General features: G+C 46.0%; 1 non-coding gene across 1 annotated transcript; it reads left to right on the top strand.

Annotated features, from left to right (window-relative positions):
- Positions 1-10,097: 10,097 nt before the first annotated feature.
- TRNAN-AUU (transfer RNA asparagine (anticodon AUU)) lies at positions 10,098-10,170 on the top strand. Its single transcript has one exon. It is a non-coding gene; the product is annotated as a tRNA-Asn (tRNA).
- Positions 10,171-26,094: the final 15,924 nt, after the last annotated feature.

The raw sequence follows: 26,094 nt of genomic DNA, 5'->3' as shown, positions 1-26,094 counted from the left end.
TTGTGAGGCCTCAGATGTGAAGTAAAAAGTTAAAGTTTTACCTCAATACCTGAAGAAAATTTAATTTTTGGGCTTCAGTGGCGCAATGGTTAGCGCGTTCGGCTATTAACCAATAGGTTGGTGGTTCGAGCCCATCCGGGAGAAGTGTTGTGACGTCTCAGATGTAACGTAAAATGTCAGAGTTTTTCCACAATACCTGACGAACATTTAATTTTTGGGCTTCAGTGGCGCAATGGTCAGCGCGTTCAGCTGTAAACCGAAAGGTTGGTGGTTCGAGCCCAAACGAGAGAGGTTTTGTGGGGTCTCAGATGTAGCGTGAAAAGTCGTAACTTTTCAACAATACCTGACAACCATTTAATTTCTGAGCTTCCGTGGCTCAATGGTTAGCGCGTTCGGCTGTTAACCAATAGGTTGGTGGTTCTAGCCCATCCGGGAGCGGTGTTGTGATGTCTCAGATGTAACGTAAAATGTCAGAGTTTTTCCACAATACCTGACGAACATTTAATTTTTGGGCTTCCGTGGCGCAATGGTTAGCGCGTTCAGCTGTTAATCGAAAGGTTGGCGGTTCGAGCCCACCCGGAAGAGGTGATGTGGGGTCTCAGATGTAGCGTAAAAAGTCAAAACTTTTCCACAATACGTGACAACCATTTAATTTCTGAGCTTCAGTGGCGCAATGGTCAGCGCGTTCAGCTGTTAACCGAAAGGTTGGTGGTTCGAGCCCTCCCGGGAGCGGTGTTGTGACGTCTCAGATGTAACGTAAAGTGTCAGAGTTTTTCCACAATACCTGACGAGCATTTAATTTTTGGGCTTCCGTGGCGCAATGGTTAGCGCGTTCAGCTGTTAATCGAAAGGTTGGTGGTTCAAGCCCACCCGGGAGAGGTGTTGTGAGGTCTCAGATGTAGCGTGAAAAGTCAAACTTTTTCAATAATACGTGATAACCATTTATTTTCTGATCTTTCGTGGCTCAATGGTTAGCGCGTTCGGCTGTTAACCAATAGCTTGGTGGTTCGAGCCCACCCGGGAGCGGTGTTTTTGGATCTCAAATGTAACGTAAATAGCCAAAGTTTTTCCGCAATACCTGACGACCATTTTTTTTTGGGCGTCCGTGGCGCAATGGTTAGCGCGTTCGGCTGTTAACCGAAAGGTTGGTGGTTCGAGCCCATCCGGGAGCGGTGTTGTGAGGTCTCAGATGTGACGTAAAAAGTCAAGGTTTTTACACAATACCTAACGAGCATTTAACTTTTGGGCTTCCGTGGCGCAATGGTTAGCGCGTTCGGCTGTTAACCAATAGGTTGGTGGTTCGAGCCCATCCGGGAGCGGTGTTGTGAGGTCTCAGATGTGACGTAAAAAGTCAAGGTTTTTACACAATACCTGACGAGTATTTAACTTTTGGGCTTCCGTGGTGCAATGGTTAGCGCGTTCGGCTGTTAACCAATAGGTTGGTGGTTCGAGCCCATCCGGGAGCGGTGTTGTGAGGTCTCAGATGTGACGTAAAAAGTCAAGGTTTTTACACAATACCTGACGAGCATTTAATTTTTGGGATTCCGTGGCGCAATGGTTAGCGCGTTCAGCTGTTAATCGAAAGGTTGGTGGGTCGAGCCCACCCGGGAGAGGTGTTGTGGGGTCTCGAATGTTACGTAGAAAGCCAAAGTTTTTCCACAACACCTGACAACCATTTAATTTCTGAGCTTCCGTGGCTCAATGGTTAGCGCGTTCGGCTGTTAACCAATAGGTTGGTGGTTCGAGCCCATCCGGGAGCGGTGTTGTCAGGTCTCAGATGTGACGTAAAAAGTCAAGGTTTTTACACAATACCTGACGAGCATTTAACTTTTGGGCTTCCGTGGCGCAATGGTTAGCGCGTTCGGCGGTTAACCAATAGGTTGGTGGTTCGAGCCCAAACGAGAGAGGTTTTGTGGGGTCTCAGATGTAGCGTGAAAAGTCGTAACTTTTCCACAATACCTGACAACCATTTAATTTCTGAGCTTCCGTGGCTCAATGGTTAGCGCGTTCGGCTGTTAACCAATAGGTTGGTGGTTCTAGCCCATCCGGGAGCGGTGTTGTGATGTCTCAGATGTAACGTAAAATGTCAGAGTTTTTCCACAATACCTGACGAACATTTAATTTTTGGGCTTCCGTGGCGCAATGGTTAGCGCGTTCAGCTGTTAATCGAAAGGTTGGCGGTTCGAGCCCACCCGGAAGAGGTGATGTGGGGTCTCAGATGTAGCGTAAAAAGTCAAAACTTTTCCACAATACGTGACAACCATTTAATTTCTGAGCTTCAGTGGCGCAATGGTCAGCGCGTTCAGCTGTTAACCGAAAGGTTGGTGGTTCGAGCCCTCCCGGGAGCGGTGTTGTGACGTCTCAGATGTAACGTAAAATGTCAGAGTTTTTCCACAATACCTGACGAGCATTTAATTTTTGGGCTTCCGTGGCGCAATGGTTAGCGCGTTCAGCTGTTAATCGAAAGGTTGGTGGTTCAAGCCCACCCAGGAGAGGTGTTGTGAGGTCTCAGATGTAGCGTGAAAAGTCAAACTTTTTCCATAATACGTGATAACCATTTATTTTCTGATCATTCGTGGCTCAATGGTTAGCGCGTTCGGCTGTTAACCAATAGCTTGGTGGTTCGAGCCCACCCGGGAGCGGTGTTTTTGGATCTCAAATGTAACGTAAATAGCCAAAGTTTTTCCGCAATACCTGACGACCATTTTTTTTTGGGCGTCCGTGGCGCAATGGTTAGCGCGTTCGGCTGTTAACCGAAAGGTTGGTGGTTCGAGCCCATCCGGGAGCGGTGTTGTGAGGTCTCAGATGTGACGTAAAAAGTCAAGGTTTTTACACAATACCTAACGAGCATTTAACTTTTGGGCTTCCGTGGCGCAATGGTTAGCGCGTTCGGCTGTTAAACAATAGGTTGGTGGTTCGAGCCCATCCGGGAGCGGTGTTGTGAGGTCTCAGATGTGACGTAAAAAGTCAAGGTTTTTACACAATACCTGACGAGCATTTAACTTTTGGGCTTCCGTGGCGCAATAGTTAGCGCGTTCGGCTGTTAACCAATAGGTTGGTGGTTCGAGCCCATCCGGGAGCGGTGTTGTGAGGTCTCAGATGTGACGTAAGAAGTCAAGGTTTTTACACAATACCTGACGAGTATTTAACATTTGGGCTTCCGTGGCGCAATGGTTAGCGCGTTCGGCTGTTAACCAATAGGTTGGTGGTTCGAGCCCATTCGGGAGCGGTGTTGTGAGGTCTCAGATGTGACGTAAAAAGTCAAGGTTTTTACACAATACCTGACGAGCATTTAATTTTTGGGATTCCGTGGCGCAATGGTTAGCGCGTTCAGCTGTTAATCGAAAGGTTGGTGGTTCGAGCCCACCCGGGAGAGGTGTTGTGGGGTCTCAAATGTAACGTAGAAAGCCAAAGTTTTTCCACAACACCTGACAACCATTTAATTTCTGAGCTTCCGTGGCTCAATGGTTAGCGCGTTCGGCTGTTAACCAATAGGTTGGTGGTTCGAGCCCATCCGGGAGCGGTGTTGTGAGGTCTCAGATGTGACGTAAGAAGTCAAGGTTTTTACACAATACCTGACGAGTATTTAACTTTTGGGCTTCCGTGGCGCAATGGTTAGCGCGTTCGGCTGTTAACCAATAGGTTGGTGGTTCGAGCCCATCCGGGAGCGGTGTTGTGTGGTCTCAGATGTGACGTAAAAAGTCAAGTTTTTTGCACAATACCTGACGAGCATTTAGCTTTTGGGCTTCCGTGGCGCAATGGTTAGCGCGTTCGGCTGTTAAGCAATAGGTTGGTGGTTCGAGCCCATCCGGGAGCGGTGTTGTGAGGTCTCAGATGTGACGTAAAAAGTCAAGGTTATAAAGATGAAGGTTAATTTGTCTCACTTAATTTAAATTCGAATTTTTAACTAGCACTCTCGGCAACGGCCATATCTTAGGCCGAGTTACGTCGATTTTGAAAATGTTATTAAAAATCGAGGTACATTTTTATTTATTGTTCAATCGAGATGAAATCACTTTTAATGAGTGTTTTATAGGGAATTAAGCTGAATTCGGTCAAAAATTTCTCCAGAAAAAAATGCATTCAAAAAAGTACCGAAAAAATCGCAGGTTTTTCTTCTTCAAGACACAAAATCCGTGAATACGATTTCTTATTGAAGATTGAATTTTAACAGTTTTTTGAATGAATATCGTTACATTGCTTGAATTAAAGCAAAAAGTATAAAAATAATGGTTTCAGTGGTTATATTTGAAAATAGTGTAGAAATACTCAAAATATGCTTCTTTGGCCGTGAAACGTCGATTTTGAAAATGTTATTAAAAATCGAGGTACATTTTTATTTATTGTCCTGACGAACATTTAATTTTTGGGCTTCCGTGGCTCAATGTTAGCGCGTTCGGCTGTTAATCGAAAGGTTGGTGGTTCGAGCCCATCCGGGAGCGGTGTTTTGGGATCTCAAATGTAACGTAAATAGCCAAAGTTTTTCCACAATACCTGACGACCATTTTTTTTTGGGCGTCCGTGGCGCAATGGTTAGCGCGTTCGGCTGTTAACCGAAAGGTTGGTGGTTCGAGCCCATCCGGGAGCGGTGTTGTGACGTCTCAGATGTTACGTAAAATGTCAGAGTTTTTCCACAATACCTGACGAACATTTAATTTTTGGGCTTCCGTGGCGCAATAATTAGCGCGTCCAGCTGTTAATCGAAAGGTTGGTGGTTCGAGCCCACCCGGGAGCGGTGTTGTGGGATCTCAAATGTAACGTAGAAAGCCAAAGTTTTTCCACAATACCGACGACCATTTAATTTTTGGGCTTCCGTGGCGCAATGGTTAGCGCGTTCGGCTGTTAACCAATAGGTTGGTGGTTCGAGCCCATCCGGGAGCGGTGTTGTGAGGTCTCAGATGTGACGTAAAAAGTCAAGGTTTTTACACAATACCTGACGAGCATTTAACATTTGGGCTTCCGTGGCGCAATGTTTAGCGCGTTCGGCTGTTAACCAATAGGTTGGTGGTTCGAGCCCACCAGGGAGCGGTGTTGTGTGATCTCAAATGTAACGTAGAAAGTCAAAGTTTTTCCACAATACCTGACGACCATTTAATTTTTGGGCTTCCGTGGCGCAATGGTTAGCACGTTCGGCTGTTAACCAATAGGTTGGTGGTTCAAGCCCACCAGGGAGCGGTGTTGTGTGATCTCAAATGTAACGTAGAAAGTCAAAGTTTTTCCACAATACCTGACGACCATTTAATTTTTGGGCTTCCGTGGCGCAATGGTTAGCACGTTCGGCTGTTAACCAATAGGTTGGTGGTTCGAGCCCATCCGGGAGCGGTGTTGTGAGGTCTCAGATGTGACGTAAAAAGTCAAAGTTTTTCCACAATACCTGACAACCATTTAATTTCTGAGCTTCCGTGGCTCAATGGTTAGCGCGTTCGGCTGTTAACCAATAGGTTGGTGGTTCGAGCCGACCCGGGAGCGGTGTTGTGGGATCTCAAATGTAACGTAGAAAGCCAAAGTTTTTGCACAATAAATGACGACCATTTAATTTTTGGGCTTCCGTGGCGCAATGGTTAGCGCGTTCGGCTGTTAACCAATAGGTTGGTGGTTCGACCCCATCCGGGAGCGGTGTTGTGAGGTCTCAGATTTGACGTAAAAAATCAAGGTTTTTACACAATACCTGACGAGCATTTAACTTTTGGGCTTCCGTCGCGCAATGGTTAGCGCGTTCGGCTGTTAACCAATAGGTTGGTGGTTCGAGCCCATCCGGGAGCGGTGTTGTGAGGTCTCAGATGTGACGTAAAAAGTCAAGGTTTTTACACAATACCTGACGAGCATTTAACATTTGGGCTTCCGTGGCGCAATGTTTAGCGCGTTCGGCTGTTAACCAATAGGTTGGTGGTTCGAGCCCATCCGGGAGCGGTGTTGTGAGGTCTCAGATGTGACGTAAAAAGTCAAGGTTTTTACACAATACCTGACGAGCATTTAACTTTTGGGCTTCCGTGGCGCAACGTTTAGCGCGTTCGGCTGTTAACCAATAGGTTGGTGGTTCGAGCCCATCCGGGAGCGGTGTTGTGAGGTCTCAGATGTGACGTAAAAAGTCAAGGTTTTTACACAATACCTGACGAGCATTAAACTTTTGGGCTTCCGTGGCGCAATGGTTAGCGCGTTCGGCTGTTAACCAATAGGTTGGTGGTTCGAGCCCATCCGGGAGCGGTGTTGTGAGGTCTCAGATGTGACGTAAGAAGTCAAGGTTTTTACACAATACCTGACGAGTATTTAACTTTTGGGCTTCCGTGGCGCAATGGTTAGCGCGTTCGGCAGTTAACCAATAGGTTGGTGGTTCGAGCCCATCCGGGAGCGGTGTTGTGAGGTCTCAGATGTGACGTAAAAAGTCAAGGTTTTTACACAATACCTGACGAGAATTTAATTTTTGGGATTCCGTGGCGCAATGGTTAGCGCGTTCAGCTGTTAATCGAAAGGTTGGTGGTTCGAGCCCACCCGGGAGAGGTGTGGTGTGGTCTCAAATGTAACGTAGAAAGCCAAAGTTTTTCCACAACACCTGACAACCATTTAATTTCTGAGCTTCCGTGGCTCAATGGTTAGCGCGTTCGGCTGTTAACCAATAGGTTGGTGGTTCGAGCCCATCCGGGAGCGGTGTTGTGAAGTCTCAGATGTGACGTAAATAGTCAAGGTTTTTACACAATACCTGACGAGCATTTAACTTTTGGGCTTCCGTGGCGCAATGGTTAGCGCGTTCGGCTGTTAACCAATAGGTTGGTGGTTCGAGCCCATCCGGGAGCGGTGTTGTGAGGTCTCAGATGTGACGTAAGAAGTCAAGGTTTTTCCACAATACCTGACGAACATTTAATTTTTGGGCTTCCGTGGCGCAATGGTTAGCGCGTTCGACTGTTAACCAATAGGTTGGTGGTTCGAGCCCATCCGGGAGCGGTGTTGTGAGGTCTCAGATGTGACGTAAAAAGTCAAGGTTTTTACACAATACCTGACGAGCATTTAATTTTTAGCTTCCGTGGCGCAATGGTTAGCGCGTTCAGCAGTTAACAAATAGGTTAGTGGTTCGAGCCCACCCGGGAGCGGCGTTGTGGGATCTCAAACGTAACGTAGAAAGCCAAAGTTTTTCCGCAATACCTGACGACCATTTAATTTTTGGGCTTCCGTGGCGCAATGGTTAACGCGTTCGGCTGTTAACCAATAGGTTGGTGGTTCGAGCCCACCCGGGAGCGGTGTTGTGGGATCTCAAATGTAACGTAGAAAGCCAAAATTTTTCCACAATACGTGACGACCATTTAATTTCTGAGCTTCCGTGGCTCAATGGTTAGCGCGTTCGGCTGTTAACCAATAGGTTGGTGGTTCGAGCCCACCCGGGAGCGGTGTTTTTGGATCTCAAATGTAACATAAATAGCCAAAGTTTTTCCACAATACCTGACGACCATTTAATTTTTGGGCGTCCGTGGCGAATGGTTAGCGCGTTCGGCTGTTAACCGAAAGGTTGGTGGTTCGAGCCCACCCGGAAGAGGTGTTGTGGGGTCTCAGATGTAGCGTAAAAAGTCAAAACTTTTCCACAATACGTGACAACCATTTAATTTCTGAGCTTCCGTGGCTCAATGGTTAGCGCGTTCGGCTGTTAATCGAAAGGTTGGTGGTTCGAGCCCATCCGGGAGCGGTGTTGTTAGGTCTCGGATGTGACGTAAAAAGTCAAGGTTTTTACACAATACCTGACGAGCATTTAATTTTTGGGCTTCCGTGGCGCAATGGTTAGCGCGTTCGGCTGTTAACCAATAGGTTGGTGGTTCGAGCCCATCCGGGAGCGGTGTTGTGAGGTCTCAGATGTGACGTAAAAAGTCAAGGTTTTTACACAATACCTGACGAGCATTTAATTTTTAGCTTCCGTGGCGCAATGGTTAGCGCGTTCAGCAGTTAACAAATAGGTTAGTGGTTCGAGCCCACCCGGGAGCGGCGTTGTGGGATCTCAAACGTAACGTAGAAAGCCAAAGTTTTTCCGCAATACCTGACGACCATTTAATTTTTGGGCTTCCGTGGCGCAATGGTTAACGCGTTCGGCTGTTAACCAATAGGTTGGTGGTTCGAGCCCACCCGGGAGCGGTGTTGTGGGATCTCAAATGTAACGTAGAAAGCCAAAGTTTTTCCACAATACGTGACGACCATTTAATTTCTGAGCTTCCGTGGCTCAATGGTTAGAGCGTTCGGCTGTTAACCAATAGGTTGGTGGTTCGAGCCCACCCGGGAGCGGTGTTTTTGGATCTCAAATGTAACATAAATAGCCAAAGTTTTTCCACAATACCTGGCGACCATTTAATTTTTGGGCGTCCGTGGCGAATGGTTAGCGCGTTCGGCTGTTAACCGAAAGGTTGGTGGTTCGAGCCCACCCGGAAGAGGTGTTGTGGGGTCTCAGATGTAGTGTAAAAAGTCAAAACTTTTCCACAATACGTGACAACCATTTAATTTCTGAGCTTCCGTGGCTCAATGGTTAGCGCGTTCGGCTGTTAATCGAAAGGTTGGTGGTTCGAGCCCATCCGGGAGCGGTGTTGTGAGGTCTCGGATGTGAAGTAAAAAGTCAAAGTTTTACCTCAATACCTGACGAAAATTTAATTTTTGGGCTTCAGTGGCGCAATGATCAGCGCGTTCAGCTGTTAACCGAAAGGTTGGTGGTTCGAGCCCAAACCGGGAGCGGTGTTGTGAGGTCTCAGATGTGACGTAAGAAGTCAAGGTTTTTACACAATACCTGACGAGTATTTAACTTTTGGGCTTCCGTGGCGCAATGGTTAGCGCGTTCGGCTGTTAACCAATAGGTTGGTGGTTCGAGCCCACCCGGGAGAGGTGTTGTGGGGTCTCAGATGTAGCGTTAAAAGTCAAAACGTTTCCACAATACGTGACAACCATTTAATTTCTGAGCCTCCGTGGCTCAATGGTTAGCGCGTTCGGCTGTTAACCAATAGGTTAGTGGTTCGAGCCCACCCGGGAGCGGCGTTGTGGGATCTCAAATGTAACGTAGAAAGCCAAAGTTTTTCCACAATACCTAACGATCATTTAATTTTTGGGCTTCCGTGGCGCAATGGTTAGGGCGTTCGGCTGTTAACCAATAGGTTGGTGGTTCGAGCCCACCCGGGCGCGGTGTTGTGGGATCTCAAACGTAACGTAGAAAGCCAATGTTTTTCCACAATACCTGACGACCATTTAATTTTTGGGCTTCCGTGGCGCAATGATTAGCGCGTTCAGCTGTTAATGGAAAGGTTGAAGGTTCGAGCCCACCCGAGAGAGGTGTTGTGGGGTCTCAGATGTAGCGTAAAAAGTCAAAACTTTTCCGCAATACGTGAAAACCATTTAATTTCTGAGCTTCCGTGGCTCAATGGTTTGCGCGTTCGGCTGTTAACCAATAGGTTGGTGGTTCGAGCCCATCCGGGAGCGGTGTTGTGACGTCTCAGATGTGACGTAAAAAGTCCAGGTTTTTCCACAATACCGGACGACCATTTAATTTTGGGGCTTCCGTGACGCAATCGTTAGCGCGTTCGGCTGTTAACAGAAAGGTTGGTGGTTCGAACACACCCGGGAGCGGTGCTATGAGGTCTCAGATGTTACGTAAAAAGTCCAGGTTTTTCCACAATACCGGACGACCGTTTAATTTTTGGGCTTCCGTGGCGCAATGGTTAGCGCGTTCAGCTGCTATTCAAAAGACTGGTGGTTTGAGCCCTTCCGGGAGCGGTGTTGTGACGTCTCAGATGTAACATAAAATGTCAGAGTTTTTCCACAATACCTGACGAATATTGAACTTTTGGGCTTCCGTGGCGCAATGGTTAGCGCGTTCAGCTGTTAATCGAAAGGTTGGTGGTTCGAGCCCACCCGGGAGAGGTGTTGTGGGGTCTCAGATGTAGCGTAAAAAGTCAAAACTTTTCCACAATACGTGACAACCATTTAATTTCTGAGCTTCCGTGGCTCAATGGTTAGCGCGTTCGGCTGTTAATCGAAAGGTTGGTGGTTCGAGCCCATCCGGGAGCGGTGTTGTGAGGTCTCGGATGTGAAGTAAAAAGTCAAAGTTTTACCTCAAAACCTGACGAAAATTTAATTTTTGGGCTTCAGTGGCGCAATGGTCAGCGCGTTCAGCTATTAACCGAAAGGTTGGTGGTTCGAGCCCATCCGGGAGCGGTGTTGTGAGGTCTCAGATGTGACGTAAGAAGTCAAGGTTTTTACACAATACCTGACGAGTATTTAACTTTTGGGCTTCCGTGGCGCAATGGTTAGCGCGTTCGGCTGTTAACCAATAGGTTGGTTGTTCGAGCCCATCCGGGAGCGGTGTTGTGAGGTCTCAGATGTAACGTAAAATGTCAGAGTTTTTCCACAATACCTGACGAACATTTAATTTTTGGGCTTCCGTGGCGCAATGGTTAGCGCGTTCGACTGTTAACCAATAGGTTGGTGGTTCGAGCCCATCCGGGAGCGGTGTTGTGAGGTCTCAGATGTGACGTAAAAAGTCAAGGTTTTTACACAATACCTGACGAGCATTTAATTTTTAGCTTCCGTGGCGCAATGGTTAGCGCGTTCAGCAGTTAACAAATAGGTTAGTGGTTCGAGCCCACCCGGGAGCGGCGTTGTGGGATCTCAAACGTAACGTAGAAAGCCAAAGTTTTTCCGCAATACCTGACGACCATTTAATTTTTGGGCTTCCGTGGCGCAATGGTTAACGCGTTCGGCTGTTAACCAATAGGTTGGTGGTTCGAGCCCACCCGGGAGCGGTGTTGTGGGATCTCAAATGTAACGTAGAAAGCCAAAGTTTTTCCACAATACGTGACGACCATTTAATTTCTGAGCTTCCGTGGCTCAATGGTTAGCGCGTTCGGCTGTTAACCAATAGGTTGGTGGTTCGAGCCCAGCCGGGAGCGGTGTTTTTGGATCTCAAATGTAACATAAATAGCCAAAGTTTTTCCACAATACCTGACGACCATTTAATTTTTGGGCGTCCGTGGCGAATGGTTAGCGCGTTCGGCTGTTAACCGAAAGGTTGGTGGTTCGAGCCCACCCGGAAGAGGTGTTGTGGGGTCTCAGATGTAGCGTAAAAAGTCAAAACGTTTCCACAATACGTGACAACCATTTAATTTCTGAGCCTCCGTGGCTCAATGGTTAGCGCGTTCGGCTGTTAACCAATAGGTTAGTGGTTCGAGCCCACCCGGGAGCGGCGTTGTGGGATCTCAAATGTAACGTAGAAAGCCAAAGTTTTTCCACAATACCTGACGATCATTTAATTTTTGGCCTTCCGTGGCGCAATGGTTAGGGCGTTCGGCTGTTAACCAATAGGTTTGTGGTTCGAGCCCACCCGGGCGCGGTGTTGTGGGATCTCAAACAAAACGTAGAAAGCCAATGTTTTTCCACAATACCTGACGACCATTTAATTTTTGGGCTTCCGTGGCGCAATGATTAGCGCGTTCAGCTGTTAATCGAAAGGTTGAAGGTTCGAGCCCACCCGGGAGAGGTGTTGTGGGGTCTCAGATGTAGCGTAAAAAGTCAAAACTTTTCCACAATACGTGACAACCATTTAATTTCTGAGCTTCCGTGGCTCAATGGTTAGCGCTTTCGGCTGTTAACCAATAGGTTGGTGGTTCGAGCCCATCCGGGAGCGGTGTTGTGAGGTCTCAGATTTGACGTAAAAGGTCAAGGTTTTTACACAATACCTGACGAGCATTTAATTTTTGGGCTTCCGTGGCGCAATGGTTAGCGCGTTCAGCAGTTAACAAATAGGTTAGTGGTTCGAGCCCACTCGGGAGTGGCGTTGTGGGATCTCAAACGTAACGTAGAAAGCCAAAGTTTTTCCACAATACCTGACGACCATTTAATTTTTTTGCTTCCGTGGCGCAATGGTTAACGCGTTCGGCTGTTAACCAATAGGTTGGTGGTTCGAGCCCACCCGGGAGCGGTGTTTTTGGATCTCAAATGTAACATAAATAGCCAAAGTTTTTCCACAATACCTGACGACCATTTAATTTTTGGGCGTCCGTGGCGAATGGTTAGCGCGTTCGGCTGTTAACCGAAAGGTTGGTGGTTCGAGCCCACCCGGAAGAGGTGTTGTGGGGTCTCAGATGTAGCGTAAAAAGTCAAAACGTTTCCACAATACGTGACAACCATTTAATTTCTGAGCCTCCGTGGCTCAATGGTTAGCGCGTTCGGCTGTTAACCAATAGGTTAGTGGTTCGAGCCCACCCGGGAGCGGCGTTGTGGGATCTCAAATGTAACGTAGAAAGCCAAAGTTTTTCCACAATACCTGACGATCATTTAATTTTTGGCCTTCCGTGGCGCAATGGTTAGGGCGTTCGGCTGTTAACCAATAGGTTTGTGGTTCGAGCCCACCCGGGCGCGGTGTTGTGGGATCTCAAACAAAACGTAGAAAGCCAATGTTTTTCCACAATACCTGACGACCATTTAATTTTTGGGCTTCCGTGGCGCAATGATTAGCGCGTTCAGCTGTTAATCGAAAGGTTGAAGGTTCGAGCCCACCCGGGAGAGGTGTTGTGGGGTCTCAGATGTAGCGTAAAAAGTCAAAACTTTTCCACAATACGTGACAACCATTTAATTTCTGAGCTTCCGTGGCTCAATGGTTAGCGCTTTCGGCTGTTAACCAATAGGTTGGTGGTTCGAGCCCATCCGGGAGCGGTGTTGTGAGGTCTCAGATGTGACGTAAAAGGTCAAGGTTTTTACACAATACCTGACGAGCATTTAATTTTTGGGCTTCCGTGGCGCAATGGTTAGCGCGTTCAGCAGTTAACAAATAGGTTAGTGGTTCGAGCCCACTCGGGAGTGGCGTTGTGGGATCTCAAACGTAACGTAGAAAGCCAAAGTTTTTCCACAATACCTGACGACCATTTAATTTTTTTGCTTCCGTGGCGCAATGGTTAACGCGTTCGGCTGTTAACCAATAGGTTGGTGGTTCGAGCCCACCCGGGAGCGGTGTTTTTGGATCTCAAATGTAACATAAATAGCCAAAGTTTTTCCACAATACCTGACGACCATTTAATTTTTGGGCGTCCGTGGCGAATGGTTAGCGCGTTCGGCTGTTAACCGAAAGGTTGGTGGTTCGAGCCCACCCGGAAGAGGTGTTGTGGGGTCTCAGATGTAGCGTAAAAAGTCAAAACGTTTCCACAATACGTGACAACCATTTAAGTTCTGAGCCTCCGTGGCTCAATGGTTAGCGCGTTCGGCTGTTAACCAATAGGTTAGTGGTTCGAGCCCACCCGGGAGCGGCGTTGTGGGATCTCAAATGTAACGTAGAAAGCCAAAGTTTTTCCACAATACCTGACGATCATTTAATTTTTGGCCTTCCGTGGCGCAATGGTTAGGGCGTTCGGCTGTTAACCAATAGGTTTGTGGTTCGAGCCCACCCGGGCGCGGTGTTGTGGGATCTCAAACAAAACGTAGAAAGCCAATGTTTTTCCACAATACCTGACGACCATTTAATTTTTGGGCTTCCGTGGCGCAATGATTAGCGCGTTCAGCTGTTAATCGAAAGGTTGAAGGTTCGAGCCCACCCGGGAGAGGTGTTGTGGGGTCTCAGATGTAACGTAATAAGTCATAACTTATCCACAACACCTGACAACCATTTAATCTCTGAGCTTCCGTGGCTCAATGGTTAGCGCGTTCGGCTGTTAACCAATAGGTTGGTGGTTCCGGCCCATCCGGGAGCGGTGTTGTGAGGTCTCAGATGTAACGTAAAATGTCAGAGTTTTTCCACAATACCTGACGAACATTTAATTTTTGGGCTTCCGTGGCGCAATGGTTAGCGCGTTCGGCTGTTTACCAATAGGTTGGTGGTTCGAGCCCATCCGGGAGCGGTGTTGTGAGGTCTCAGATGTGACGTAAAAAGTCAAGGTTTTTACACAATACCTGACGAGCATTTAATTTTTAGCTTCCGTGGCGCAATGGTTAGCGCGTTCAGCAGTTAACAAATAGGTTAGTGGTTCGAGCCCACCCGGGAGCGGCGTTGTGGGATCTCAAACGTAACGTAGAAAGCCAAAGTTTTTCCACAATACCTGACGACCATTTAATTTTTGGGCTTCCGTGGCGCAATGGTTAACGCGTTCGGCTGTTAACCAATAGGTTGGTGGTTCGAGCCCACCCGGGAGCGGTGTTGTGGGATCTCAAATGTAACGTAGAAAGCCAAAGTTTTTCCACAATACGTGACGACCATTTAATTTCTGAGCTTCCGTGGCTCAATGGTTAGCGCGTTCGGCTGTTAACCAATAGGTTGGTGGTTCGAGCCCACCCGGGAGCGGTGTTTTTGGATCTCAAATGTAACATAAATAGCCAAAGTTTTTCCACAATACCTGACGACCATTAAATTTTTGGGCGTCCGTGGCGAATGGTTAGCGCGTTCGGCTGTTAACCGAAAGGTTGGTGGTTCGAGCCCACCCGGAAGAGGTGTTGTGGGGTCTCAGATGTAGCGTAAAAAGTCAAAACGTTTCCACAATACGTAACAACCATTTAATTTCTGAGCCTCCGTGGCTCAATGGTTAGCGCGTTCGGCTGTTAACCAATAGGTTAGTGGTTCGAGCCCACCCGGGAGCGGCGTTGTGGGATCTCAAATGTAACGTAGAAAGCCAAAGTTTTTCCACAATACCTGACGATCATTTAATTTTTGGCCTTCCGTGGCGCAATGGTTAGGGCGTTCGGCTGTTAACCAATAGGTTTGTGGTTCGAGCCCACCCGGGCGCGGTGTTGTGGGATCTCAAACAAAACGTAGAAAGCCAATGTTTTTCCACAATACCTGACGACCATGATCATTGATGTAATTTTACCAAATAAGGCTATCTACAAAATTATCGCATGCTATAGATCACCTAGTAACAATATTAAAGATTTTGTTGGAGATCTCAATACAAAACTCCGTGATATAGCATGTGCTGGCAAAATTGTCTGGATAGGTGACATCAATATTGATATTTTGAACTCTAACGATTCAATAGTATCGGACTATATCTTAACTCTACAGGAAAATGGACTTCACCCGTGTATTAATGATGCAACTAGAATAACAGAATCTTCTAGCACGTGTCTAGATCACATATTTATCAAGAAGAATGATAACTATAGTGTATCGTCGTACATTTTAGAGACTAACATAACAGACCATTATCCAATATTCATTGCTATCCCACTGTTTTCTAACCAAGACGTGAGTAGCATAGGGAGAACTAAGAGCTATACAGACTTCAAAAAGTTAAGTAGTGATGTGCAATTAGAAAGGTGGAATAATGTACTCTGCGAGAATGATTGTAACCTAGCATCTGAACATTTTGTTAGTATCTTGCAAAAACACTTGTGCGCAGCCACAGTAGAATATCCTGTTTCTTATTCACATAGAAAACAAAAGTTGAAACCGTGGATAACAACGGCGTTAATAGTTTCAATAAGAAAACGAGATGAATTAGCTAAAAAAGTAAAAAACCAACCGTTTAATGAAAATCTTAAGAAATTCGCTAAACTATATAGAAACAAGCTTTACTCATTAATTAGGACCGTAAAATATAATTATTTCAAAGATAAGATCTCCCAAGCTAATAATGATCCTAAGTACGTTTGGAAAATAATTAATGAAACAACAAAAAAATCAAATAAGTTGGACTTGATAGAAGAAATCAAACATGAAGATAAAATTTTAACACTAAAAAATAATCCTAAAGAAATGGCCAACACATTTAATAAATACTTCGCAACGGTAGGCTCTCGCCTAGCCTCAAATATCCAAAATTTAAACAAATACTCTGGTAGCAATTTGAAAAATAACGATAAAAGCCTTTTTTTCGTACCAATAACACGAAAGGATGTCGAAAAAATTATCAATGAATTGAAAAATCTCAACTCAAGCGGCCACGATAAAATTAATGTCAAAACCCTTAAGCTCTTAAAGCACTACATTTCCCTGCCTCTGACTCATATTATTAACCTTTCATTATCTACAGGGACCTTCCCCACGGTTTTCAAAAAAGCTATTATTAAACCTGTCCATAAATCCGGAGATAAAAAGGTCTTAGGAAACTATAGACCTATATCACTGCTGAGTAATATAGCGAAAATAATAGAAAAATATATAAAAAATCAACTAGTCAAGTTCTTAGAAAAATGTAATTACTTCTCCAAAAATCAATACGGATTTAGATCAGGTTTAAGTACCAATGATGCCATCTTGGATTTGACACGGGAATTGTATTCGGCCATCGATAAGAACAAAAAGGCCTTAGGCGTGTTCTTGGACCTTAAAAAGGCTTTTGATACAGTATCGCACACAAAATTGTTAATAAAATTAGAACGTGCAGGGATTAGAGGATTACCACTAAATTGGTTCAGAAGCTATTTGTCAGACCGATACACCTTCGTTAAAATAAATAACTTAATTAGTGATCCAGAATTACTAACCTTCGGAATCCCCCAAGGTACAGTTGTCGGTCCATTATTGTTTTTAGTCTATATTAATGACCTATGTGAAATCAGTATAAATGGAAGAATGTTATCTTTCGCTGATGACACTACTTTACTTTTCTTCGGAAATACTTGGGAGGAGGTTTACGCGAAGGCGCAGTCTGGATTGATGAGGGTGTATGACATGCTGAATAATAATCTTCTGACATTAAATATAGAAAAGACTAAATATTTATGTTTTTCGGCTAGACCTACTTCTGAAATTAATTGTAATCTCTTAATTCATAAAGATAAACACTGTATAAAGTGTGATAATGGCTGTTTGAAACTTGAAAGGGTATCTGAAATAAAATACCTTGGTATAATTGTAGATGAACACCTTAAATGGAATAGCCATATTTTAAGTGTTGCAAAAAAACTAAGAATGTGTTTACCAAGATTCTATGAGTTACGCAATTTTCTATCATTGCCATGGTTAAGAAATGTTTACTTTGCAATTGTACAATCAGTGGTATCGTATGGTATTATAGGTTGGGGCGGAACGTATGATATATATATTGAACGATTAGAAATAATACAAAGAAAAATTCTAAGAATTTGTCTAAAAAGAAATTATATGGAATCACGATTAGTTTTATATGCAGATTTCAAAGTATTATCAATTAGACAAATATATGCAAAAACAATCTTAATATATACCTTTACAATAAGAGACTCTATTCTTCCACCAAATATAACTTATAATACTAGGAATATTGAAAATCTTAACATATTAGGGGACAAAATGAACAAGTCTTTGGGACAAAAACATGTCACATACTTGGGACCGAAATTATATAACCAAATTGATATCCATATAAAAAAATGCACAACGCCACAAATATTTAAAAAATTAGTAACTTCTTGGATAATTGACCTTGGATTAGATAATTTAAACAAATTCATTTAAAATTGTACGGAGTCTACTAATCCAGTATTTTGAAATAGTATTTGTTATGTATATAAATTAAATAAGTTAAATCTCTTAAGCTACTGCTCCCAGCCACGCACGAGCAATATTGCTCATGTGGCACATTGGGAGGATGCCTCATATAGTTGTAACTAAAAAAACAAAAATAATGCATCAATAAAATAAAAAAAAAAAAAAAAAAAAAAAAATTTTTGGGCTTCCGTGGCGCAATGATTAACGCGTTCAGCTGTTAATCGAAAGGTTGAAGGTTCGAGCCCACCCGGGAGAGGTGTTGTGGGGTCTCAGATGTAGCGTAAAAAGTCAAAACTTTTCCACAATACGTGACAACCATTTAATTTCTGAGCTTCCGTGGCGCAATGGTTAACGCGTTCGGCTGTTAACCAATAGGTTGGTGGTTCGAGCCCACCCGGGAGCGGTGTTGTGGGATCTCAAATGTAACGTAGAAAGCCAAAGTTTTTCCACAATACGTGACGACCATTTAATTTCTGAGCTTCCGTGGCTCAATGGTTAGCGCGTTCGGCTGTTAACCAATAGGTTGGTGGTTCGAGCCCATCCGGGAGCGGTGTTGTGAGGTCTCAGAAGTGACGTAAAAAGTCAAGGTTTTTACACAATACCTGACGAGCATTTAATTTTTGGGCTTCCGTGGCGCAATGGTTAGCGCGTTCAGCAGTTAACAAATAGGTTAGTGGTTCGAGCCCACCCGGGAGCGGCGTTGTGGGATCTCAAACGTAACGTAGAAAGCCAAAATTTTTCCACAATACCTGACGACCATTTAATTTTTGGGCTTCCGTGGCGCAATGGTTAACGCGTTCGGCTGTTAACAAATAGGTTGGTGGTTCGAGCCCACCCAGGAGCGGTGTTGTGGGATCTCAAATGTAACGTAGAAAGCCAAAGTTTTTCCACAATACGTGACAACCATTTAATTTCTGAGCTTCCGTGGCTGAATGGTTAGCGCGTTCAGCTTTTAACCAATAGGGTGGTGGTTCGAGCCCACCCGGGAGCGGTGTTGTGGGATCTCAAATGTAACGTAGAAAGACAAAGTTTTTCCACAATACCTGACGACCATTTATTTTTTGGGCTTCCTTGGCGCAATGGTTAGCGCGTTCGGCTGTTAACCGAAAGGTTGGTGGTTCGAGCCCAACCGAGAGAGGTGTTGTAGGGTCTCAGATGTAACGTAATAAGTCATAACTTATCCACAACACCTGACAACCATTTAATCTCTGAGCTTCCGTGGCTCAATGGTTAGCGCGTTCGGCTGTTAACCAATAGGTTGGTGGTTCCGGCCCATCCGGGAGCGGTGTTGTGAGGTCTCAGATGTAACGTAAAATGTCAGAGTTTTTCCACAATACCTGACGAACATTTAATTTTTGGGCTTCCGTGGCGCAATGGTTAGCGCGTTCGGCTGTTTACCAATAGGTTGGTGGTTCGAGCCCATCCGGGAGCGGTGTTGTGAGGTCTCAGATGTGACGTAAAAAGTCAAGGTTTTTACACAATACCTGACGAGCATTTAATTTTTAGCTTCCGTGGCGCAATGGTTAGCGCGTTCAGCAGTTAACAAATAGGTTAGTGGTTCGAGCCCACCCGGGAGCGGCGTTGTGGGATCTCAAACGTAACGTAGAAAGCCAAAGTTTTTCCACAATACCTGACGACCATTTAATTTTTGGGCTTCCGTGGCGCAATGGTTAACGCGTTCGGCTGTTAACCAATAGGTTGGTGGTTCGAGCCCACCCGGGAGCGGTGTTGTGGGATCTCAAATGTAACGTAGAAAGCCAAAGTTTTTCCACAATACGTGACGACCATTTAATTTCTGAGCTTCCGTGGCTCAATGGTTAGCGCGTTCGGCTGTTAACCAATAGGTTGGTGGTTCGAGCCCACCCGGGAGCGGTGTTTTTGGATCTCAAATGTAACATAAATAGCCAAAGTTTTTCCACAATACCTGACGACCATTAAATTTTTGGGCGTCCGTGGCGAATGGTTAGCGCGTTCGGCTGTTAACCGAAAGGTTGGTGGTTCGAGCCCACCCGGAAGAGGTGTTGTGGGGTCTCAGATGTAGCGTAAAAAGTCAAAACGTTTCCACAATACGTGACAACCATTTAATTTCTGAGCCTCCGTGGCTCAATGGTTAGCGCGTTCGGCTGTTAACCAATAGGTTAGTGGTTCGAGCCCACCCGGGAGCGGCGTTGTGGGATCTCAAATGTAACGTAGAAAGCCAAAGTTTTTCCACAATACCTGACGATCATTTAATTTTTGGCCTTCCGTGGCGCAATGGTTAGGGCGTTCGGCTGTTAACCAATAGGTTTGTGGTTCGAGCCCACCCGGGCGCGGTGTTGTGGGATCTCAAACAAAACGTAGAAAGCCAATGTTTTTCCACAATACCTGACGACCATTTAATTTTTGGGCTTCCGTGGCGCAATGATTAGCGCGTTCAGCTGTTAATCGAAAGGTTGAAGGTTCGAGCCCACCCGGGAGAGGTGTTGTGGGGTCTCAGATGTAGCGTAAAAAGTCAAAACTTTTCCACAATACGTGACAACCATTTAATTTCTGAGCTTCCGTGGCTCAATGGTTAGCTCTTTCGGCTGTTAACCAATAGGTTGGTGGTTCGAGCCCATCCGGGAGCGGTGTTGTGAGGTCTCAGATGTGACGTAAAAGGTCAAGGTTTTTACACAATACCTGACGAGCATTTAATTTTTGGGCTTCCGTGGCGCAATGGTTAGCGCGTTCAGCAGTTAACAAATAGGTTAGTGGTTCGAGCCCACCCGGGAGTGGCGTTGTGGGATCTCAAACGTAACGTAGAAAGCCAAAGTTTTTCCACAATACCTGACGACCATTTAATTTTTTTGCTTCCGTGGCGCAATGGTTAACGCGTTCGGCTGTTAACCAATAGGTTGGTGGTTCGAGCCCACCCGGGAGCGGTGTTGTGGGATCTCAAATGTAACGTAGAAAGCCAAAGTTTTTCCACAATACGTGACGACCATTTAATTTCCGAGCTTCCGTGGCTCAATGGTTAGCGCGTTCGGCTGTTAACCAATAGGTTGGTGGTTCGAGCCAATCCGGGAGCGGTGTTGTGAGGTCTCAGAAGTGACGTAAAAAGTCAAGGTTTTTACACAATACCTGACGAGCATTTAATTTTTGGGCTTCCGTGGCGCAATGGTTAGCGCGTTCAGCAGTTAACAAATAGGTTAGTGGTTCGAGCCCACCCGGGAGCGGCGTTGTGGGATCACAAACGTAACGTAGAAAGCCAAAGTTTTTCCACAATACCTGACGACCATTTAATTTTTGGGCTTCCGTGGCGCAATGGTTAACGCGTTCGGCTGTTAACAAATAGGTTGGTGGTTCGAGCCCACCCGGGAGCGGTGTTGTGGGATCTCAAATGTAACGTAGAAAGCCAAAGTTTTTCCACAATACGTGACGACCATTTAATTTCTGAGCTTCCGTGGCTCAATGGTTAGCGCGTTCGGCTGTTAACCAATAGGTTGGTGGTTCGAGCCCATCCGGGAGCGGTGTTGTGAGGTCTCAGAAGTGACGTAAAAAGTCAAGGTTTTTACACAATACCTGACGAGCATTTAATTTTTGGCCTTCCGTGGCGCAATGGTTAGGGCGTTCGGCTGTTAACCAATAGGTTTGTGGTTCGAGCCCACCCGGGCGCGGTGTTGTGGGATCTCAAACAAAACGTAGAAAGCCAATGTTTTTCCACAATACCTGACGACCATTTAATTTTTGGGCTTCCGTGGCGCAATGATTAGCGCGTTCAGCTGTTAATCGAAAGGTTGAAGGTTCGAGCCCACCCGGGAGAGGTGTTGTGGGGTCTCAGATGTAGCGTAAAAAGTCAAAACTTTTCCACAATACGTGACAACCATTTAATTTCTGAGCTTCCGTGGCTCAATGGTTAGCGCTTTCGGCTGTTAACCAATAGGTTGGTGGTTCGAGCCCATCCGGGAGCGGTGTTGTGAGGTCTCAGATGTGACGTAAAAGGTCAAGGTTTTTACACAATACCTGACGAGCATTTAATTTTTGGACTTCCGTGGCGCAATGATTAGCGCGTTCAGCAGTTAACAAATAGGTTAGTGGTTCGAGCCCACTCGGGAGTGGCGTTGTGGGATCTCAAACGTAACGTAGAAAGCCAAAGTTTTTCCACAATACCTGACGACCATTTAATTTTTTTGCTTCCGTGGCGCAATGGTTAACGCGTTCGGCTGTTAACCAATAGGTTGGTGGTTCGAGCCCACCCGGGAGCGGTGTTTTTGGATCTCAAATGTAACATAAATAGCCAAAGTTTTTCCACAATACCTGACGACCATTTAATTTTTGGGCGTCCGTGGCGAATGGTTAGCGCGTTCGGCTGTTAACCGAAAGGTTGGTGGTTCGAGCCCACCCGGAAGAGGTGTTGTGGGGTCTCAGATGTAGCGTAAAAAGTCAAAACGTTTCCACAATACGTGACAACCATTTAATTTCTGAGCCTCCGTGGCTCAATGGTTAGCGCGTTCGGCTGTTAACCAATAGGTTAGTGGTTCGAGCCCACCCGGGAGCGGCGTTGTGGGATCTCAAATGTAACGTAGAAAGCCAAAGTTTTTCCACAATACCTGACGATCATTTAATTTTTGGCCTTCCGTGGCGCAATGGTTAGGGCGTTCGGCTGTTAACCAATAGGTTTGTGGTTCGAGCCCACCCGGGCGCGGTGTTGTGGGATCTCAAACAAAACGTAGAAAGCCAATGTTTTTCCACAATACCTGACGACCATTTAATTTTTGGGCTTCCGTGGCGCAATGATTAGCGCGTTCAGCTGTTAATCGAAAGGTTGAAGGTTCGAGCCCACCCGGGAGAGGTGTTGTGGGGTCTCAGATGTAGCGTAAAAAGTCAAAACTTTTCCACAATACGTGACAACCATTTAATTTCTGAGCTTCCGTGGCTCAATGGTTAGCGCTTTCGGCTGTTAACCAATAGGTTGGTGGTTCGAGCCCATCCGGGAGCGGTGTTGTGAGGTCTCAGATGTGACGTAAAAGGTCAAGGTTTTTACACAATACCTGACGAGCATTTAATTTTTGGGCTTCCGTGGCGCAATGGTTAGCGCGTTCAGCAGTTAACAAATAGGTTAGTGGTTCGAGCCCACCCGGGAGTGGCGTTGTGGGATCTCAAACGTAACGTAGAAAGCCAAAGTTTTTCCACAATACCTGACGACCATTTAATTTTTTTGCTTCCGTGGCGCAATGGTTAACGCGTTCGGCTGTTAACCAATAGGTTGGTGGTTCGAGCCCACCCGGGAGCGGTGTTGTGGGATCTCAAATGTAACGTAGAAAGCCAAAGTTTTTCCACAATACGTGACGACCATTTAATTTCCGAGCTTCCGTGGCTCAATGGTTAGCGCGTTCGGCTGTTAACCAATAGGTTGGTGGTTCGAGCCCATCCGGGAGCGGTGTTGTGAGGTCTCAGAAGTGACGTAAAAAGTCAAGGTTTTTACACAATACCTGACGAGCATTTAATTTTTGGGCTTCCGTGGCGCAATGGTTAGCGCGTTCAGCAGTTAACAAATAGGTTAGTGGTTCGAGCCCACCCGGGAGCGGCGTTGTGGGATCACAAACGTAACGTAGAAAGCCAAAGTTTTTCCACAATACCTGACGACCATTTAATTTTTGGGCTTCCGTGGCGCAATGGTTAACGCGTTCGGCTGTTAACAAATAGGTTGGTGGTTCGAGCCCACCCGGGAGCGGTGTTGTGGGATCTCAAATGTAACGTAGAAAGCCAAAGTTTTTCCACAATACGTGACGACCATTTAATTTCTGAGCTTCCGTGGCTCAATGGTTAGCGCGTTCGGCTGTTAACCAATAGGTTGGTGGTTCGAGCCCATCCGGGAGCGGTGTTGTGAGGTCTCAGAAGTGACGTAAAAAGTCAAGGTTTTTACACAATACCTGACGAGCATTTAATTTTTGGCCTTCCGTGGCGCAATGGTTAGGGCGTTCGGCTGTTAACCAATAGGTTTGTGGTTCGAGCCCACCCGGGCGCGGTGTTGTGGGATCTCAAACAAAACGTAGAAAGCCAATGTTTTTCCACAATACCTGACGACCATTTAATTTTTGGGCTTCCGTGGCGCAATGATTAGCGCGTTCAGCTGTTAATCGAAAGGTTGAAGGTTCGAGCCCACCCGGGAGAGGTGTTGTGGGGTCTCAGATGTAGCGTAAAAAGTCAAAACTTTTCCACAATACGTGACAACCATTTAATTTCTGAGCTTCCGTGGCTCAATGGTTAGCGCTTTCGGCTGTTAACCAATAGGTTGGTGGTTCGAGCCCATCCGGGAGCGGTGTTGTGAGGTCTCAGATGTGACGTAAAAGGTCAAGGTTTTTACACAATACCTGACGAGCATTTAATTTTTGGACTTCCGTGGCGCAATGATTAGCGCGTTCAGCAGTTAACAAATAGGTTAGTGGTTCGAGCCCACTCGGGAGTGGCGTTGTGGGATCTCAAACGTAACGTAGAAAGCCAAAGTTTTTCCACAATACCTGACGACCATTTAATTTTTTTGCTTCCGTGGCGCAATGGTTAACGCGTTCGGCTGTTAACCAATAGGTTGGTGGTTCGAGCCCACCCGGGAGCGGTGTTTTTGGATCTCAAATGTAACATAAATAGCCAAAGTTTTTCCACAATACCTGACGACCATTTAATTTTTGGGCGTCCGTGGCGAATGGTTAGCGCGTTCGGCTGTTAACCGAAAGGTTGGTGGTTCGAGCCCACCCGGAAGAGGTGTTGTGGGGTCTCAGATGTAGCGTAAAAAGTCAAAACGTTTCCACAATACGTGACAACCATTTAATTTCTGAGCCTCCGTGGCTCAATGGTTAGCGCGTTCGGCTGTTAACCAATAGGTTAGTGGTTCGAGCCCACCCGGGAGCGGCGTTGTGGGATCTCAAATGTAACGTAGAAAGCCAAAGTTTTTCCACAATACCTGACGATCATTTAATTTTTGGCCTTCCGTGGCGCAATGGTTAGGGCGTTCGGCTGTTAACCAATAGGTTTGTGGTTCGAGCCCACCCGGGCGCGGTGTTGTGGGATCTCAAACAAAACGTAGAAAGCCAATGTTTTTCCACAATACCTGACGACCATTTAATTTTTGGGCTTCCGTGGCGCAATGATTAGCGCGTTCAGCTGTTAATCGAAAGGTTGAAGGTTCGAGCCCACCCGGGAGAGGTGTTGTGGGGCCTCAGATGTAGCGTAAAAAGTCAAAACTTTTCCACAATACGTGACAACCATTTAATTTCTGAGCTTCCGTGGCTCAATGGTTAGCGCTTTCGGCTGTTAACCAATAGGTTGGTGGTTCGAGCCCATCCGGGAGCGGTGTTGTGAGGTCTCAGATGTGACGTAAAAGGTCAAAGTTTTTACACAATACCTGACGAGCATTTAATTTTTGGGCTTCCGTGGCGCAATGGTTAGCGCGTTCAGCAGTTAACAAATAGGTTAGTGGTTCGAGCCCACTCGGGAGTGGCGTTGTGGGATCTCAAACGTAACGTAGAAAGCCAAAGTTTTTCCACAATACCTGACGACCATTTAATTTTTTTGCTTCCGTGGCACAATGGTTAACGCGTTCGGCTGTTAACCAATAGGTTGGTGGTTCGAGCCCACCCGGGAGCGGTGTTGTGGGATCTCAAATGTAACGTAGAAAGCCAAAGTTTTTCCACAATACGTGACGACCATTTAATTTCTGAGCTTCCGTGGCTCAATGGTTAGCGCGTTCGGCTGTTAACCAATAGGTTGGTGGTTCGAGCCCATCCGGGAGCGGTGTTGTGAGGTCTCAGAAGTGACGTAAAAAGTCAAGGTTTTTACACAATACCTGACGAGCATTTAATTTTTGGGCTTCCGTGGCGCAATGGTTAGCGCGTTCAGCAGTTAACAAATAGGTTAGTGGTTCGAGCCCACCCGGGAGCGGCGTTGTGGGATCTCAAACGTAACGTAGAAAGCCAAAGTTTTTCCACAATACCTGACGACCATTTAATTTTTGGGCTTCCGTGGCGCAATGGTTAACGCGTTCGGCTGTTAACAAATAGGTTGGTGGTTCGAGCCCACCCAGGAGCGGTGTTGTGGGATCTCAAATGTAACGTAGAAAGCCAAAGTTTTTCCACAATACGTGACAACCATTTAATTTCTGAGCTTCCGTGGCTGAATGGTTAGCGCGTTCAGCTTTTAACCAATAGGGTGGTGGTTCGAGCCCACCCGGGAGCGGTGTTGTGGGATCTCAAATGTAACGTAGAAAGACAAAGTTTTTCCACAATACCTGACGACCATTTATTTTTTGGGCTTCCTTGGCGCAATGGTTAGCGCGTTCGGCTGTTAACCGAAAGGTTGGTGGTTCGAGCCCAACCGAGAGAGGTGTTGTAGGGTCTCAGATGTAACGTAATAAGTCATAACTTATCCACAACACCTGACAACCATTTAATCTCTGAGCTTCCGTGGCTCAATGGTTAGCGCGTTCGGCTGTTAACCAATAGGTTGGTGGTTCCGGCCCATCCGGGAGCGGTGTTGTGAGGTCTCAGATGTAACGTAAAATGTCAGAGTTTTTCCACAATACCTGACGAACATTTAATTTTTGGGCTTCCGTGGCGCAATGGTTAGCGCGTTCGGCTGTTTACCAATAGGTTGGTGGTTCGAGCCCATCCGGGAGCGGTGTTGTGAGGTCTCAGATGTGACGTAAAAAGTCAAGGTTTTTACACAATACCTGA

Source organism: Phalangium opilio, unplaced genomic scaffold, assembly GCF_054372755.1.
Source record: "Phalangium opilio isolate 3A_F unplaced genomic scaffold, DU_Popi_V2 ptg001170l_1, whole genome shotgun sequence".
In the NCBI taxonomy this organism is placed as follows: Eukaryota; Metazoa; Arthropoda; class Arachnida; order Opiliones; family Phalangiidae; genus Phalangium; species Phalangium opilio.
Note: the sequence above shows the minus strand (reverse complement) of the source record. Positions and strands in the feature narration are given on the sequence as shown.